Raw genomic sequence first — 19,542 nt, 5'->3', positions numbered from 1 at the left:
CAAGAGAATTAACTTATTGTATCCATCTCGGATGTAAAGCCTTAGCATTTGGAATGCTCGCTTTTGTCACAGCCTCTAAGGCCTGTACAGGTGTAACAATCATTATGCGTTTACCCTGCGCGAGGGCTCTCTCTATTGCTACTGCAGTTTGAACCGCTGTCAGAATCTTTTCTGTTGAAGTGAATTTCATTTCAGCTTGTGTGTACAAGTGTGATTTGTAAGCTATTGGTACCTTTTCACCTTCATTAAAGGTTAGGTATGTGAATCCGGATCTCCCTGGGATGATTCGGATCACAAGATTGCGCATGTTGTCGCGTGTCTGTAACTGTGTTTTTGCTAACATGTCTGTTTGAACTGAACGCAAAATTTCTGTGTGTTTTTGAATCCAATTAGTTGGTTTGAAATCAGGTTTTATTAGTTCGTAGAGAAGTTTAACCCTTTCTGCATAATTTAGAACACAAGTTCTTCCAAAATTCAGGAAATCTAGAATTGACTGTAAGTTTTTCAGCGTTTCTGGAGGTTGGAGCAGCGCACATTTCTCTAGAAAGTTTGCTGCTAGGCTTTTGCCTTCACTTGAAAGTTTGTATCCTAAAAATAGGACGTTGAGGTGGGCAATTCGTGATTTCTTAAAATTGAATGTGTACCCTTCAGAGGCGAACTTAAGTATTATGGTATTCACTCTTTTCAAGTGCATGTATAAATCATCGTCTGTAAGATAGATGTCATCGACATAAGATAATAACTCTTCATCATACGTTTGTAGTAACTCTGTTACTCTGGCTGAAAATAACCCTGGACTATTCTTGAATCCCTGGGGTAGACGGCAAAATTGTCTTGTGTCCCCATAATTGAGAAATCTGTCAAGTACCTGCTTTCTGGTGCAATGTTTTGACAGAAGAAACCGTTAGAAATATCTAATGTGGTTTTATATTTTTTCCGCACAATGTTATTCATCAGTGCTGCACTGTGTGCATTTTGTACTGCAAAAGTTTTGCAACAAGAGTTTAAGTGTCTGTAGTCCAAAACTAGACGATATGTATTGTCTGGCTTGGAGACAGGAAACAAAGGATTGTTCATAGATGAGGTGCATGTTTCAATCACCCCTTGGTATTCAAGTTGTTTTAAAATCTCCCTGACCTGTTTTTTTAGCTTCCTGTTTAACAGGATATTGCCTTTGCATTGTTGGTTGAGTTTTTAACTGGATTTTATGGTGAGGAGAATCCTCATCCCATCCTACATGATTCTTGTATAATGCTGGAGCCTGGGCTACAGCCCATTTTCTGGCATAGGAGTATTTTTTATGCATCGGAATGTGATTAGAGAAGGCTGGCATAATTATCTCTTCGCCATGTGGGCACTCCCTGACAAATTCAGGTGGCCAGTCTTGTTCAGCTAGAAGAATGTCATAACCCTTAGATAGCTTCTCCCAAAAGAGTGCTTTTATTTTTCTATTTATGTCCCCCTCCATCCGGAGTGTTACTTCATATAACTTATGGGGTACACTAACCCTGGTGTCGGCAGTTTCAACTTGAATACATCATTCAAGTCCACTGTCTCCAGATGATCCATCAGGATCTTGCGAGCTATGGTGACTTCTGCTGCGCTGTCTAGCATTGTCTGGGCCCACTCTCCGTTCTTGAGTTGTGTCCTCAAGATCTTCTGCATGTCTGATCTTTAGACTTGCTACCTTCTTCTTGGTGAATTGAGTTTTCTCATTTTTTGGAACGTGCTGTTCGTCTTTGAACTTCACGCGTTCTTCCTTTTGTTCTGTTTGTCCTCTTCTTTCGGATTTCTGTGAGGAAGTCTGAAAGGTACGAGAGGAACATGTATCAATATCTTGATATCTATCAGGTTTTCTCAAATTATCCCTATTTCTGAGGTTTTACCTCTTTTCAGAGGGGTCCTTTTGAGGAGACCTACCTCTGGACTGAGAGCGTTTCTCTTAAGGAAGCGTCTGTTTACTATTTTCCCACTTCTTTTTAGGAGTAGTGAGATTATTTTTTGTAAAAACCTTTTCATGATTTTCTGTTAGTTCTGGTTTTACTGGTTCCCCCCCCCAAACTATCTCTTCCTAGTTCGTCATAGGATTTTTAAATAACTCTTGCAAGTTCATAAGGTTGCTCTGTTATATCAGTTTCTTTAAGTTTTTGGCGGATTGCCACGGATGCTGCTTCACCTTTGATGTTAGCTAATAGTATAGCCAAGACCTGTTTGAAATCTTTTAGTAACTTCATACCAAGATTTAAGGCAGGTTCTGGTCCGTATTCATTTTAAATCTGTCTTAGGACATCTGGTATTACCGCCATAGACGGAACACCATGAGTTTTTGTGTAGATTGAAGCAAAGACTGTACCCCAAGTGTCACAGTCCTCCACATGTGGTGCGATCCCCATTGGTAAACAGATTGTTAGAATCCTGTGTTTCTCATGAGGTGTACTATCGGGAAATACTGCCTCTATTTGAGTACATTTTTGAGCTAACCAGAACGGGATTTGTTCCCATTTTGCAGGTAATTTACCAATGACTGATTGTATAGTCTGTGGTGTAATTTTGTTTGTGTTCCCCTGATGAGGGATGTGCTGTGGAATCTTTATAGCAGGTTGGACTGTTAAAGTCCGCATGACATATTGAACCAACTGTCTATGTATTTTAATTAATTGTTTTAGCTGAGCTAACAGTTCTGGACCTGTCATTTGTTCAATGGCAGGATGTGGTGTATAGTTGGCTAATACCGGCCAAGTTGCTCCTGGTCTACCTAGTGGACCGAGCCTGGTAATGTGATTTTGATGTTGTAGGGCGCCTTTAAACCAGAGCTGATGCTCTTAGTAAGTTAGTGGAATTTCAACGTCCTCGAAAAGGAACGTATTCCACTGGAGGTTCCTCTACTTTGTAGTGGTGGAACTTGTGTGCTACTGGATTTGCTGCAGGAAACAGAATCCATGAATAGAATACCTCTGTCTGCCGATATTCATGTGCCTCTATAACAGATATTACTTTACCACCTCTCGATGATACTCCATTATTTATAAGCTTTATACTGATTGTTTTCCTTATATTTACCGGGTGAGTATAGCATCCGGGTCATTTTGTTGGAGACTTGTGTCGTCTAAAACTGCCTGAGCTGCTGCTGCAGCTCTCTCCATTTCGTCGTCACTCTCTGACATTTTGTTGACCGAAAGTTTGCAGAGCAAGTTTCAAGGAAACAAAGATAAGGTGCACAATATTTTTGGAACACTGTATCCTTCAACGTTGAACAAACCAAAAACTAATACATAGGATTTTCGTCCTACTCAGTTTTGGTGGATATTATCCTTTTACCCACTCCAGACGTCTATTGGAGTATTTTACAGGAAAAAGGGGTCTGTGTGAAAAGCACGACTGAGTTACTCTAGTATCTAGCGTTAAATTATCGCCTTACCAAACGTTGGGCAGCTTATAGTGTAGTTCCTATATTCCCAATAGGCTCTGCGCATTGAAATAACATATACTATAGATTAGACGTAGGACTGAGGTCGACTAGGTCTCTATCAAATATATTAGACTTAATTGCGAGTGCCAGCTAGCTCAGAGGTCACTAGAAAGTTTCTTGAATAAACAAGAAGGGATTCGTTTCTGACAACTGCTTAAAACATGACAACTTTGTTTCCAGAGGTAAGAACGTATCTTCAGAGTCGCGGAAACAATAGATAGTTATTTCACTCAGTCAATCGTGCATGCTTTGTTTCACCAGAGGTGCAGAGAAATAGAGAGAGGGGCGTTTTCAATAAAAGTATTTATTGAACAGTCTTCTTTCTCATGCAGAGGAAATGAACTGCTACAATCGTAATACTGGTTGCAAAGTACAATGCGTACAGTACGAAGAGTATTATAAAATAATACTGTAAAAGCATGATATGGTTTCTAAGCCATAAGATACATAAAATACATACATTAATAAATAAAGACTAAAAGTACTCAACTGGTGCTTCTAAAATACGCCTACCCCGGTGTACCTAACCTAGGTCAAGTACAAGGGAAGAAGTAAGTGAGGTGTAGCTTAGTTTCAGTATTCTTTTGTTAGGAACCTATCCAAGATTTCTCTAAGGGTCTAATCAGCTCCATACCTTGGTTTTAGTATGAAGGAGGTCTGGTATCTCTCTCTCAGGACTCGATTTCCCAACAACCCGCAAGGGTAGCTTGGAAACACTGGAGCTGGATTTCTCGGCAAGAAAAAAGGCAGCGTCTCTCTCAGTGCGTCTGCTGGAGGGTCGGCTTCCTTCGGCACTTGCTGCGGCAAGCTGTGTCGTGTAGGTAGATAGTCGAACTGCTCCAAACCACTGTGTGTTTGACTGGGCAAGTGTGGGCATATTTATACCTTGAAGGTGCCTGGTTTGACGTAAGGTTGGACATAATAACGTCATCAAAGACTCAGTTCTTTGAAAACTCCATGAGTTCTTGGATAAATCAATATTCAAGCAAGGGGAAGTCCCTGTCTGCTGAAGGCGGATTTTTCCAAGAAATCGTTGTGAATTTTCGGAACTAGTGGAAGTAGCCATGCCGGATTTGGACTGCATAGGTTAAGTCTAAATATGGTTATGATTTCTATGCCTATATAGGGATAGGGTGATTTATACCTATATATGGGCATGAATTGGGAAAATTACACTAGGGTCCCACATTCATATACAACAACTTGATATGCTAAGGTCTTTTGAGGGTCTCTGTCTTACTTTTTTGTTTATTGGTAAGAAGTTCATTCACTGAGGGTTCGCGTCTCCCTCTGATATTCGCCATCTGAACAGACAAGGAGAATACACATTTTCTTGAGGAATCAGCCTTAGTTCTTTGCTCCTCACCTTTATCATTTTCCATTTCGAATCTTGCTCTGTTTCTGAAAAGGATCTTCTAAGTACATCCGTGGCTAAAATCAGTGTCCCTCGCAGTGAGTTCTTGTAGGTGCCACTGAGTGCTTTGGGTTAGTGAAATGATGAGGCTTTGTGACACTGTTTTCCACAAAGCCATATCAGTCTGCCCTCTCCCCAATATAATGGTCTCAGTTTAGCACAAACAGTTACTGGTGAAATCACATATGTTACCCTCACTTCTGCCACACAGCACTCCAAAGGGTTCCCCAATGTATGATGTTGTTTATCTGGATTTCTGGACTGATTTCTGAACTGTTGGTCTGTTCACTACTGCTATATGCCCTAAGGCCCCCTGAGAACCATTTGCCCTTATCTAGTCTTTTATCCTGGAAATTGTGGGTCTAAGATCTGTGGAATCTTCTTTGTCATGTTTTATGTAGCAGGCCCAGCTTCTAGCCTCACCTCAACGTCTTGTCCCAGTCTGCCTTTCTTCCTCAAACTGAGGGCAGCACATCCACTTCACAAATCCTGCCAAAAGACATTGCATGTGGGTGTACCAAACTCCAGGCCCCTGTTTCATGACCTAGTGCATGTTTGCCCCCCTGAATGTAATGCGCCAGCTTCACTGTAAATAGATGGTTCCTCCACACTGGTGCTGTATGGACAAATCTAAGGTGTATGGACATGCAGCCGTAGAGTTTAGTTGCATTTCATTGCAGTTTGGAGGTGTACCAGAGTAAGATATCTATTCCATTCCCCTAGCTGGTCATGCTCTAATGAATCATAAACTTTAATGATTGCCTGTGACTAGACGAATGTCCTCCATTTTAAATTGGTTGAGCTGAATCATGCCTTGGTGTTTCTCTGCAGAATAGTTGATGGTCACAGTTGTTAATTTGAGGAGAAGCCAACATCTTCAGCAATACCATGATGTGCACAATGTGAGCAGAGCTGAAGAGAAAACAGGTGCCTCTTGAGAAGTAAAGAGTCAGAATATTGCAATTTACTAAAACAGTGTATTAGTCACAGGTTCAATAGGGGTCGCATGGCTGCTTACAAAATCCCACTGTAGGTGTCAGTCGTACCTGCGGCACACCCACGAGTCCTGCGGCCATATTGCAGGAGGCACTCAGCAGTTATAAAGCTGAGTGCCGCACAACAGGAAGTTGCTTTCCATTCCAGTTTTTGTGCACCAGTTGCAACTACCTGTTTAGTCACTTACCTTGGAATCGCATCCTTCTACATTCCCTTGGCGTGTCAGTGATTTCGGTTCAGCGCCTTAGTCGGCTCCTGCTCGGCGGGAGGGTTCCCGTGCTTCGTTTAGGAAACCTGCAAAGGACATAAAAACAAGAAAAAGGCAGTGAGTCCACCTGTTGGGTAACGTGCTGCGCGTGTAGTGCATTTCCTACTTATCTTGTTTCTGGATACTCATTGAACTCTGATGGGCACTTGAAATCTCCTATTTCCAAGGATTACTTGTAATATTAATTCAAAGGACATCTCTTGTGAACTTTGTAGAGGACTTTGACATATTACAAATGGGGCTACATAATTATTTTGCATTTATCATTCAAGCATGATGTATTGCTTTACTGTTTATCTTCCTAACTCTTTGCTACGATTACATACAAAAGGCTCAGAGTCCTTTGCATGTGTATTATATGTAAGGCTCCTAGATTTCCGTTTTTCCTGAGTCTTACACACAAATACAGACATAAAACAATGTGTTTCCTGTCTGTATTTAGTTTTAAAATTCGAAAATGTTAATGCAATAGATACCATAAAACCGGGAGCCCTATTTATATGATATGCTGATATAATCTGCTAGTTACATTTCAGGAAACTTCTCTTTCGCCATGTTTGTGGCCTATCGAGGGTAGGAGTGTACTTGATCAATTCCAGAAGTCTCCACTACTGCTCTTTATTGAGGTTCCATCGTTCTCAATTCCCTACAATTCTCCATAGAAGGGAGAGGTGATTCGTCAGGTACATTTGTTTTATACTTAGGGTATATCTAGTGTGATTGGAACTTATAATGGAATCTTTGGTAATCTCTTGTAATTATGTTCTAAGTGTAAAATCTGGAGACAATTTACGAGTGAAAGGACGCCCCCCAAGAAATTGCAATTACCAGAGGCTGCATTTGTTTCTCTGTCCATTCCCCCCTCCCGTTGGACAAGAATAGCATCAACTATTCGTTGGGTTCACTTGTCTTTTGCAGAAGTTGGGACATAACCTTGCTTTGTCCGCTCATTTCTGCAGAAAATCAGGTGAGGTTCTTGACAGTAGGTACCTCATACTCCGGGACACTGGAATTATGCGATTCTGCAGCCAATGCATTTTCGCATAATTATGGATTTGCTGCCTTTTCAATATAATCCATTAAATGCTGAATAATTTGCAGATTATACAAAATATATATTTCTAGCTCAAACAGATCAAAAGTTACTAAGAAATGAGGCTACACCTGTTGCTGTGAAGCGGAAGGCAGCTTACAAAGGTTGACTGTTCACCTTTCAGTTGCATATTTCTGTATTTGGGTGTTAAACTAGTACTATTAAGGTGAAACCTTTGTCCTAACAGTGCTAACGTGTAAAAATGAAAAAGAATGATCTTCTACTACAACAAAATGTGCTGCATTCTGCCGCATAATTTGCATTTGTTTGCCGCATAATTTAGTAATCCCTGTTGCATATTTTGTTTCCTCCCCGCTGCACATTTCCAGTGGCCCTGTTCATACTTGGAGAGGGATATGTACCCACATGCATCATTGTAGGAATTTGCGATTCCTAAATTGCGAAAATTAAGGAATCGCAATTTAGGGATCGCAAATTCCTATGCATCAAGAAATCTCAAAAGTTTTTGCGATTTCTTAATTTTCTGTATTTGTGATTCCTTAATTGCGAATCGCAATTAAGGAATGGCATTACATTGATTCCTATAGGCCTAGAGGCCCATAGGAATCAACGGGAAGGCATTAACATTTTGCGATTTTCATTTTGCGAATCGCAATTTGTTAATGCATTTCAAGGGTGCTGAGGGGGGTCCAAAGGACCCCCCCCCCCTTCACCCCTGAAATGTTTTTTTAAGTGCAAGTTTCACACACACATGTCCAAAGGACATGTGTGTGTGTAACATGACACTTTCAAAAATGCTTTTTTGAGCATTTTTGAAAGATTTCGCAAATTAACACGAGGGTCAACCTCGTGTTAATTTGCTCCTCCTATTTGCGAATTCGCATTTTTTTAAACATTCATGCATTGCATTTAAGGAATCGCAAAAATGCGATTCCTTAAATGCAATCGCATTTTTAGAAATCGCAAAAAATTTCGATTTCTAAAAAATTGTTTAATGCATCCAAAAAAGTGATTTTGGAATCGCAAACGGCCGAATTTTGCGATTCGCACCGTTTGCGACTCCAAAATCGCTTGATGCATGTGGCTGATGGAGCCAGGCACTATATACTGATGTACTATAGTGGCGACTGAGATGTTTCCTTTATAGATGCAAACCTTCTATTGAAGAAAGTGCTACAGCTTTGTAAAGGCTTTTCGCAGATCAAAAACATGTTATCCAAGGCTTTGAAAGGGATGGGCTGAGCGACAGTTCTCATGTTGTTTTCATTGCCTCAGTGTTCTTTGACCCAGGAAGTACTTACTTCCCTTCTATGATGACCATATGGTTGGCGGCTTCTGCTTCCTTGGAAAAAGAGGCGACAAGTGCCTGACAAAATCAACTGACAAAAATATTAATAGATCACTTTCAATATTAGACTTGCTTCAGTGAATTGGAAGACAAAAGCATTGTCTGGATTGTAACGACAGAGCTTTTCTGTCTGAGGCAGGTTGCCCCACCTCCGTCGGAATGTACAGCGGGCTACCAGCTTGGCATATCTAGAAGGTGCCAGTCCGATGTTCCATCTAACGCTGGCGTTCTGCTCATAGAACCTACAAGCACATCCTTACGTGTCTCTGCATTTTCTGTGCAGGACCAACAATACATTCAAGCGCCTTGTTCCATTTTGATGGCCTAGTTGACATTTCGGCAAGAAAAGGCAAATTATTTCGACAATTTCAACACCACGGATGTTACCTCATTTTTTTAAAGTATACAATATTGTCAGTTCGTTGGATGATGAACTACCGTCTTATCAAAAACCGTGAACACCCATTGTGCTGCTCTCGTTCTTTGATGAGTTTGGACAAAAAACAGATTTCTGTGCTCGTTTCCCCGTGGAAGTGCTACTTAAAATATATCAGACTCAAGTCTGAATAGGATATTATTAACTATTCTTTATTTTAAGAAGTAAAACAAGATTTTAATGATTTAGTATGGTTAACCGTCCTTTTGCTAAATTGGCAGTGACACCCAATTTAAAATGCACATAGTAAATCTAAATGAAAAAAGAATGCAAATTATCAAAATACCAGTGAATGTATGCACATTTGAAGATTTATCAAACCAGTCACCTTTTTTTTGCTTCACAATCCTTCAGCAAATGACCAGGAATTTGCAAAGTAGAGCACTGTAAAATGTTTTTAAAAAAAATGTTTTAGAGTATTATATAGCACGAACTAGACCCGAAGATATCAGGTATCAGTGCGCTTTACATGAGCACCAGTTGCGTTACAGACAGACACATTCATTTTTGTTGGGCACGGGGAGATTAACCCCTCCCATGCTGATGACGAGCTCAGCTCGTCATCAGCCACGGTGCTCGTATGCTGATGACGAGCTGAGCTCGTCATGGCCGTTAGAACGCCCACACGCGGGGATAATTCCCCTGCTGTGTTGAGCGTTCTAAGGAACGGGCGTGGCGGTGACGAGCTCAGCTCATCATCAGCACACGAGCACCGTTGCTGATGACGAGCTCAGCTCATCATCAGCACCGGGGCGCTGTGCACGCCCCCCAGCACAGCGGGGGAATTACCCCCGCAGGGAAGGGGTTAAGTGATTTGCCCAGAATTACAGGATGTTGAGCGTCATTGCCGAGACTCGAACGCGGTTCTTTAGCTTCGAAATGGACCGCCCTAGCCGTAAGGCAACATCCTCTCTTTGGAGAGCATCACTTCAAATTTGCTCTGTAGTACCCGTTAGCCTTTACACCTTACGTTCACCTGAAGTAGCCTATCCCACTGTCAGGCGTCCAAATCTAAACTATAGAAAAGTACAGAAAATACCGGGTCCCTCTTTTCAAAATAAATCTAGTATATTAATCATCTGAACAATTTTACATTCCCACTTTACTCTCAATAAGACTACAAACACATGAGTAGTCAGAGTCAAAAAGAGTGGTAAAGCTCAAGTTGACCTCCCATTTACTATTAGGATCCCCAGCCAACTAGCCACCGAGGACGCCATCCTGCCAAAACAAGACCTGAGAACAAGTTCAGCCCTACTTGCCTTGGGCTGAGACCAACAGTAGAAATGTAGAAGTTGCATGGCTTCTTTGCCCACTCTTCAGAGCTGTATCTAAAAGTAAGTGACAGAGGAAGGAATTTTTCCTATCGGCACCTAAACCTGTAAGCAGGAAGTCCCACCCCACTACATACCATCTAAGACTTGCAATAGCGTGGTAGAAGTAAGATGATCGCCCGGCTCACTACTCCTCACCAATCTAGCTCCTAAGGAGCAATCCAGGTAATCTTCAACATTCCACTCAACCCACACAGACCACACAACTCAGCAAATTCAGAGTTATTGAACATACAAATTGTGCATGCAGTCAATTTAGCTAACCTAAAACCTTCATACAAACGTCATTCTTCAAACCGCCATCCACATTGGTAAGAGCCTGTTCCAGGAAGAAAACATCAAAAACGCGATGGATGTAATATTTGGATAATTCTAAGTCACCCGTAATTACCTTGTGCAGCATTCCGTTGTATTGATTATCTTCGCTGTGCCACTGTGGGCAAGGAACAATTATATGCAAATTAGTCTTGGCCACACCTCAACAGGGACAGTGCAGCCTAATGTATTAAGCTATGTCCCATTTGAATGTGAACATAAGCAACCCCAGACATGTTTCAGCTTTGTTGGTCCACCTTCTGTTCAGAGGGGACATGCCTAGCTGTTTGGTCTGGACTGTTCCTGTTGGGGCAGGATCAAGGCTGATTTACATATGACTTAGCCCTTTCTGTAATGCTGAAACACAAAGGGTATCCCACAATCTAAACTGAAAGGAATGATTTCCCCACCTCGCGAAACCCTACGCTTTTTTGTTAGACCGATCACCCTCTCTATTAATAGCATGCTTCATCATCGGATCTCATCCTGGTCCCGAAATCCAGAATGGGGTTCACCATATTCCAGGGAGAACTTTGGATAGTATATGTGCCGGGATCTTCTAAGAGTTAAACATACCTTAAAATACCCAGGTATCACTTTAAATAGTGGATGCTAATGGTATGGATAAAAAAAAAATGGTGGTGTATGGAGGAGTATGATGGCCCTATTCCCTCTTTTTAGTCCACATGTTTCAACCCCGCTTTTAAAGACCCATAGGGTCCAGATGACTTCCAAGGCCATTTTCTCCTCACACCTTACAAAGATGGGGGTAGCAGTACTGGAGATTCATGGGTGAAAAAATGGATCCTTGAATGGCAAAGAGAGCCTGGTAGAAAATAACTACTCTCTGCTGAGAGTCTGGAAGAAATAGTGCCTCAAAGAGAAAAACTGGAGAGAGAGAGAGATATTTCTAATAAAATGGGACTCCCAATCTTCTCCTAGCCAATCAAATCAAATAGATGCCAAAAAGATGAACATGCAGCATCAACATGACAGGATACATTTCAGCGTCCACGTGTTTCTGTACCAGTGATGTCCACAACTCTAGTGTTTAGTATCAACAAAAGACTGCTCCGTGCTTTCTGCGTGATTTATAAACTGAGGTTGTTAATTGCCTACGCTACATCGATATCTGGTTTTTGGTAACTTTAATGCCAAGTCAGATCATGTGGAACCCAGGACCTCCTTCTTGGAGATTAGTTCCTGCACTGCAACCTTTCTCTGATCTTGTAAAAATGCTCTCAGCAGTATAAGCGTCCACGTGACCTTGTGATTTCTGTTGAACCTGGCGGTGATGGGATGGTCTGGGAGGCAAGGTTCAGCAGGAACTCCTTTCCCTGCTGAGAGTGGAGCTTTGTGGTGCCGGAAAGGATGGTGATTGCAAAAAATGGAGGGCATTCCCTTTGAGGACTAAAGCAGGTGTGGATGCTGTCCCTTTCCTAGATGGTCAACAGAGCAGACATGAGGGAAATACAGCCTCCAATTCCCTCCTTACAGGCTCTGGCATCAGACAGTGGTCATGATGATAATATCATAAAAAGGTTTATAAATATGGATGATATATGGTTTCAACATCGGCAATGAAATATCATTAACTGCTGCACGTTCTTCTGGCACCTATGAAAAGCCATCAGCAACATCCGGCTCACAACCAGCACAAATTATTGTTGAAATATTAGCTTTGGATATACTATGGAAATGCATTTGTTTTGTCCCCAAATATCACTATGCCTTTTTTTGCTTTAGTACACACATTCAGTTCCTAAAGCACATTTTTCCATTGTGGGTAATCAAAAGTCAATTTCTCCAAAGAAAAGCATACATTTTAACTCTATTTATACCACAGATGAAAGCTGTCAGTTTTAGTAAATCTAGGTATAAGGTCCCAAAACGATGCCTTGTCGTTTTTACCAATTGCTCACTTATGCTAGTGACTCACAAGACAGGATTGTCTAAATGCCAGGGAGAGCTCATCTTCTAATAATGATTGAGTGCCAAAGGCCATATTTTGTTGGAAACATCCATTAAACTCCATGGGTTGCCATTGTATGACTAAGGCAACAATATGCCAGTGGGTGCCACTACTATTACTGGAACAGCAACAATAATGCCACGGATGCTGGTAATATGCCCAAGTTCATCACTTGGTGGCAGGGTGTCAGAAATGTCACTTTCTGCAGGGTCACCTCAAACATTTTGCCTTCCTCCTCCTCTTTTTGCTGAACTCTTTTTGTTTATCTTAGATCTCTGAGACCTTTATCACTGCTAATTAGTGCTAAAGTGCATGTGCTGTTCCCCTAAACATGTTGACCTTGGTGTATACGTAACTGGCATATTAAATTTACCTGTGAGTCCGATGTAAAGTGGTATACCATATACCCAGGGCCTTTAATCTAAATGATACTTGTAGGCCTGCAGCACTGATTGTGCCACCGCACATATAGCCTTTCAAACCTGTCTCAGGCCTGCCATTGCAGGGCCTGTGTGTGCTGTTTACTGCTCATTCAACTTGGCATTTAAACCCTCTTGCCAAGCTCCCCTTCTATTACACACAAGTCACCCATAACGTAGGCCCTAAGTGACCGTAAGGGCAGGGGGCTGTGTAACTAAAATTAGGTAGGACATGTACTTTCAATTTTTACATGCCCTGGCAGTGACAAACAGCTAAATTCGTTTTCACTGCTGTGAGGCCTATTCCTTCCACAGGACAGCATTGGGGATTCCTTGAAAAACCTTTTAAATTGTAATTCCTGATTGGAAAGGAGTAGCTAATTCATGTTTAATATCTTTGGAATGGCAATTATAAAGCCTCTTTATTGGTAAAGTTGGATTTGACACTACCATTTTTGAAATGCCAGTTTTAGAAAGTGGACATTTCTCTGCTCCTAGTTTTTCTCTGTGTGCCTGCTGCCGGTCTTCTATACACATCTGGGCTGGGGGACAGCTACACTTTGTGCATTTCCTCTAGACCAGGCTCCAACGAGTAGCTCATGAGCTACTAATAGTTCGCCAGCTATCTGTAAGTAGCTCGCCAGTGTGCAACCTAGCCTACTAAAGTAAATGATTTTGCTTGGTTGATTTAATATATGTATTCCAAAATTGAAAAGAATGTATTTGAGACAAGTGTGTATTTTCAGAACTCATAAAACAATGGCTGAGTTCCTAAAATATACTTAAAGCTGATATTTGTAGGGTAAATCATGAGGCGTTGCTGAGACTTATTACTACTAAAAATCCATGGTGCCAGAGCATTGCAGCTATAGCTGTTATGTATTAACCCTGTTGATAAAGCCATTTTGACATTACTGTTGTCAAACTTGCCTATTGCTCTGAGATAGTCACTGCTGGTAATCTTGTGTGACATGGTCACTATTATAGCACTAATAATATTAGTAGCTCTGTATGATATTTATTTAACATAAGTAGCTCTTTAGAAAAGGTTTGAGAACCTTATTCTAGAGTGTGGGCAGATATTTTGTGCCAAGTGGGCCATGACAAGACTAAAAAAACAAGCATTTACAATGCAATAGGGCTCGCAGCATTAAAGTTTGAGTTATTGGCATTGTGTATGACAATGAGTTGCATAAATTTTCCGAAAACTCTGAATTGGTGTATAAAGATGATTTGCAAACTGTCATATGTTGCTCAATAATAAGGAGAGTTGGGAATAATTATGCTATGCTATCTTTTGCTATCCTGTGCTTTTTTATTATGCTGTGCTGTGTTTTGTTATGCTATGCTGTGTGTTGTTATGCTATGTTTTGTTATGCTATGCTGGTGACTGAGGTTCAGATGGCAACGCTAGTAAGGCAAACTAAATAAAATGTGAGCAATAGAACCAAATGTATTGTTACTCCAGAATTATAAAAATACTATCTATTCTGGGATGTATTTAACTGTAGGTATTTTCTGCTGTTGTGTTCTTTTCTGTAAGCCTTTGCATGAGTTTGATATTCAAAGAACAGAAAGTATGGAAGGCTATAAATTAGCTTTTTGTCAGTAGTCTTTTCACTCTGAAGCGTTGGCAGAGATCCCTGGTCCTATTATAGAAAATGCATCTGAAAATGTTTTTTTAAGATGAGAGGTTGGGGGTGGACTAGGGTCTCAGAGCAGTGAGAGGAATAAATAGTAACCTAGGGGAGCTATCATTCCTCTCTGCAAAAAAACTGAAAATCGGGGAGGGGCGTGGCCTGGAGCCAACAGTAATGGCTGCACACTAGAGGAGCTCCGGGCTCGTTAGTGCTGAAAGCCCAACATTCGTATTTAAGTCCATAACTGGAAGTGAAAATCAGAGCAGGGAAGCATGCTAAACCCTGAAGGAAAGATCGGAGAGGCCGAAATCACAGTGAAATTTGAGGAATGGAGGCGGGAGCTGAGGCCGTGTGAGACCTGCAAGACGGAAAAGAGTGAGCGGAAACCGAAAGCAGAGGCTGGACTGATCTGCCAGTCGGGATGCAGGATATCGGTGAGCCTGCTCGGCGACCAGCAGTCTCCCGCGGCTTAAATGTTACTGGGCCGACTCCCAGGGGATCGATGTTGACGGGATCCCTGGGGCTCCAAAACTGTGCAATGTGTGGGCCCAATTGTGGCCTGAGGGCGGTGAAGTCTCTTGAAGGGAGCAAGCGGGAGGACGAGCCCTGAGAGCGATGAAGGCCAGAGAGTGAGGCCGCAGCGCCCGTGAAGACAACAAGGTTAGAGGTTGGACTGGGGCAATGCAGGACGTCCCTAGGCGCACCCAGCAACAGGATTTACTGCATGGCCCGAGATTGCGGCAGCGGGGGGAGGAGGTGTGTGGAGAGAGGAACGGGGCGCGCTGACCGAGCCAGATCTCGGACACCCCTCCACACCTGAGGAGCCAGAAAGAAGATAGTGCATGTGTGCGACGGTGGGGGAGAGGGGGGGTGCACTCCTGTGTGTGTGCGCGCGTGTGTGTCTCTGTATGTATGTGCGTGCGTGCGTGGGCGCTTGTGTGTGTGTGTATGCGCATGCGTGTGTGCTTCTCAGGAGACAGCGCCTGGCCGCAGCGCTCGTTCGCGTGCGCGTGTCACTTTGAAATCGCCTCAGGGCGATGCGCGCGGCCAGGATTGTCTCCTGGGAAGCACACACGCCGACAAAAGAGCTTCGGCAGAGACGCGCTTCCGCGCGTTCAGCCGAGCCCTAACAACCCGCTCTGGCCTCTTCAAGCTGGCCCATCTGGCAGTGCCAGCGTGCCAACCGGCCGAAAAACCAAGCCCAACATTGCTGTTTATCAGTTCAGTTCATTATAGCTTTATTCGATTTTGGTTTAAAATCATAAAAGCATACAGTTAAAATCAGTTAAAGATAAAAACATACATGCAATAACATATAATATCTACAAGTTAAAACTTTTGCCCGACCTGTGGGGATAAGTATATTAATTATAGCGTACTTTTCATAGGTTAAGCTTAAATCAAACATTAATTAATAGGGGTTGCAATACTTAGGACTATAAAACAATGATTCCTGATGGATATAGGTGGGAAGGCTACGGCCGCTCGATACATAGAGTCCTCTGCCCATTAGCGTGTTGCAACCTGCCTTTAGACTGGATGTGGGAGAGCACGGCATTCTCGGGTAAAAATCATACAAATCCCAGACAGAAATTGGGCCGTTTCCCACTTGGGGTGCACAAGTACGCAGATATGGGACAATGTGTATCTGCCTAAATCTGACGAGTACTAGGTCACCATCGATGTCTTTTGGGAGGGAACCCAGCCAACCCACCCTTCTGACACTCAGTATTGTACCCTCGAGGTTAGGTGGCAGGGGTCTGTTTTGTGTCAGCCAAAATTTAACCTTGTTCAGCAGGTCATGTTGTCTCTCGGTTTTCCCAGGTGTAAGTGATGGTACTCCCGCAAGGACACATACAAAAGGAGCTGCCTCCAGTTGGGAGTTGGATAGGAGTAACTTTATTATACTGTGCTCTAGGAACAGTAAACCGCGGCAAAATTGGTTTAGAATAAGTTCTGCGGGCTATTGAGGCTGGTGCGTTAGGGGCTCTTGGTTGAGTTGGAGCCCTTTTGTCTTGCGTAATTGGCTTGGGGACTTTGGGAGTAGAAGGTGGGTGGGAACAATTAGATGTTTTAAAGCATTTATTGGCTAGCAAGTTCGACTTGATGGTTTCCTCCATTCCAGTCAGCCTGTCCCCTAGTGTGTTTATTTTTTCTATTAGTGGTGACATAATGGAGCTGACCAGTTGTTCAATAAGAGATAATAGATCCAGCTGTGTTGGAGATGCAAGAACGGCTGATTTCTCGGCAGCCTCAGGAGTCATGGGAGAATTACTAAGTGGAGCTGTGGGCCTTGGGCACAATTTTTGCAATTTTGATTGGTTCCCAATCTGATTATCCATACTACATTTCCTTTTAGCAGATGAAAACTGGGGAGATGCAATCCTTTGGGTGTTTTCAATGTTGGCTGTTTTAGGTAATGGAAGGGGTTGCAGGGGGCTAACTGTATCGGGTAGTACACAGGAACTTTCGGCAGGAAGCGGTGATTGCACTAAAACATGTTTAGATTTACACAGGGTATTTAGATCGTCTAACCACGCAAAAGCGTGCTCTGAGTCTACTATTTGTGTGGGCTGGGGAGATACGCCTTTATCGACTTCTCCAGCAATGGACAACGTTGTACTGTTTGTATTGTCCCCCTTGCGAGTCATAGTGTAATTTGGGTAAAGCAAAATAGTTATCGACAAATCATACGCATCGGGAGGGAAAAATGTCCTTGGAGAAAGGCAAAGTCAGTATGCCGAAAACCAAAAAGAAAGCAAAAAGTCTTTCTTTACCTCTTCTTAACAGAGAGCCAAGGGGGTAGGCCCATCCCGTCGGCCTCAGGCCTCTGAGGGCCACAGAGGGCCCACCCTTTGCCCGGCGCCAACCCGTGCGCGATCCCGCGACGCGGGGGCTGGCCTCCTTTAGTAGCGCCTCCTGGCGCAGGACTGAGGTGTGGCGGCGTGCTCCGCTGCTAGGGCTCCTGTGAAATGGAGTCCCAATGCGAGCGCGCCCCTCCCGCTGCGGCCGCTGGTGTAGCTTTTGCGGCGGCGGAGGGGAGCGAATCAGCGTCGGTGGTCCCTACAGTGGGACTAGCAAGGTATGCCCCCGGATTTCAAGTTGGTCCCCCCGCTCCACCGGGGCTGGCCTCCTTTAGTAGCGCCTCCTGGCGCAGGACTGAGGTGTGGCGGCGTGCTCCGCCGCTAGGGCTCCTGGGAAATGGAGTCCCGTTGCGAGCGTGCCCCTCCCGCTGCGGCCGCTGGTGTAGCTTTTGCGGCGGCGGAGGGGAGCGAATCAGCGTCGGTGGTCCCTACAGTGGGACTAGCAAGGTATGCCCCCGGATTTCAAGTTGGTCATATTATAAAATCAGAAGGACCCACAATCCTAAACAAAAATCTGGACTTGATTAGCTATTCTCTCATAGATGTAGGAAACTTGAAAGTTCTGTCTTTGTGTTTATATACAAGGTACTGCTTGATCTGTAAATAATAATAATAATAAGTGCCAGAGCCCAGGGTATATTACATGAGGCCATTGCAGAATAAACCATCCATTGCCCCTGCCAGCACTGCCTAATGCCATCACACCTGCTGGACAAACCCAGGTCACCTAAAGTTGTAGGAACATTTAATGTATATTGAATTGATAGGTCCTGTGCTTATAACTTATGCTCAAAATAGTGAGATAGTGCCACCATGTGATGAACTGTCATAAACAAGTGCCAGTTGGTAGACCTTGCATCATTGATGTGGTTTCCCCTGTCTTATTGCCTGTACCCCCTGTATTTTTTATTGTATGCCGGAGATCTAGGCTGTCAGAGATGCTTGAGGTTGGAGCTTCTTGGAGCCCAAAGACCTCTAGAGGAGAGAGTCAAAAAGCCTTGGCAAGTTGATGCAGTGTACCGGGGTGCTGTTCCGGCGGTTCTGACGAGGGATACTTGCCTCATCCTCGGTGAGAAGACAGTGAAGGCCTCGAGGGAGTTGCAGAACCACCACCTGTGTTGCTGAGCATTTCGGAGTCCGTGGGAGCCCAGGATCAGAAGACTGGTTAGCTGTGTTGTGATGCCTGCAGATGCAGGGGAGTGACTCCTTCACTCCAAAGGAGATTTCTTCGGGTGTCTTGGATGTCCATAGGCCTTGTGAAGAACATGTATGAAGCACAGACGTTGCAGGAGACTTGCAGGACGACGAGACCAGAAACACCAGGAGCCTTCCCAGTTGCAGTCTAGGTTCCCAATGCGAAATCCAGTTTGGTCCAGAGTGCCCAGACACTTGAAGTTGAGTTGGTATTTGATCTGAATCTTGTCCCACGACGAATCTAGTGACCCACTCACAGGTAAGCCCTTAAGTACCCTATGGAAAGCGTTGGAATGATTCAGGGGTCCCTCCCAGAGGAGGGGCTGGATAGTGGGGGGATACTCCCATGTCCTTTGTGCAGTTTTGCGACAGAGCGGGAGCCAATGGCTCCCTAAACTGGTTTGGACTGGAGTATGCAAGGAGGGCACCAAGGCCCACATGCATCAAGCATTTTTGGAGTCGCAAACGGTGCGATTCCTTAAAATCGGCCGTTTGCGATTCCAAAAGTGCTTTTTGGGATGCATGAAGCAATTTTAGAATTCGTAACATTTTTGCGAGTTCTAAAATTGCGATTGCTTTTAAGAAGTCGCAGATGTGCGATTTCTTGAAAGCAATGCATCAATACTTTTAAAAGTGTGAAATTGCAATTAGGGTGTCAAATTTACCGAGTGATTGAACCACTCGGTAAATTTGGAAAAAGTGTTTAAAATGCTGAAAATGCTTTTTTTTCAACAATCATGTTACGGACACACATGTCCTTAGGACATGTGTGTGTGAAACATGATGCGAAAAATACATTTCAGGGGTGCATGGTGGGGT

The 19,542-nt window shown here is 43.3% G+C and overlaps 1 protein-coding gene and 1 long non-coding RNA gene across 4 annotated transcripts in view; one reads left to right on the top strand and one right to left on the bottom strand.

Moving 5' to 3' along the window:
* LOC144791305 (uncharacterized) overlaps positions 1-19,542 on the bottom strand; it is a 120,146-nt gene that overhangs the window by 41,262 nt on the left and 59,342 nt on the right. Inside the window, exon 6 of the long non-coding RNA XR_013602356.1 lies at positions 6,067-6,173. This is a non-coding gene — a long non-coding RNA (uncharacterized LOC144791305). The remainder of the gene's footprint in view (positions 1-6,066; positions 6,174-19,542) is intronic.
* The window catches only part of LOC144791304 (diacylglycerol O-acyltransferase 2-like), a 310,035-nt gene that overhangs the window by 284,282 nt on the left and 6,211 nt on the right, over positions 1-19,542 (top strand). The window lies entirely within an intron of this gene.

The sequence above is a fragment of the Lissotriton helveticus genome, chromosome 11, assembly GCF_964261635.1.
Source record: "Lissotriton helveticus chromosome 11, aLisHel1.1, whole genome shotgun sequence".
NCBI lineage: Eukaryota > Metazoa > Chordata > Amphibia > Caudata > Salamandridae > Lissotriton > Lissotriton helveticus.
Note: the sequence above shows the minus strand (reverse complement) of the source record. Positions and strands in the feature narration are given on the sequence as shown.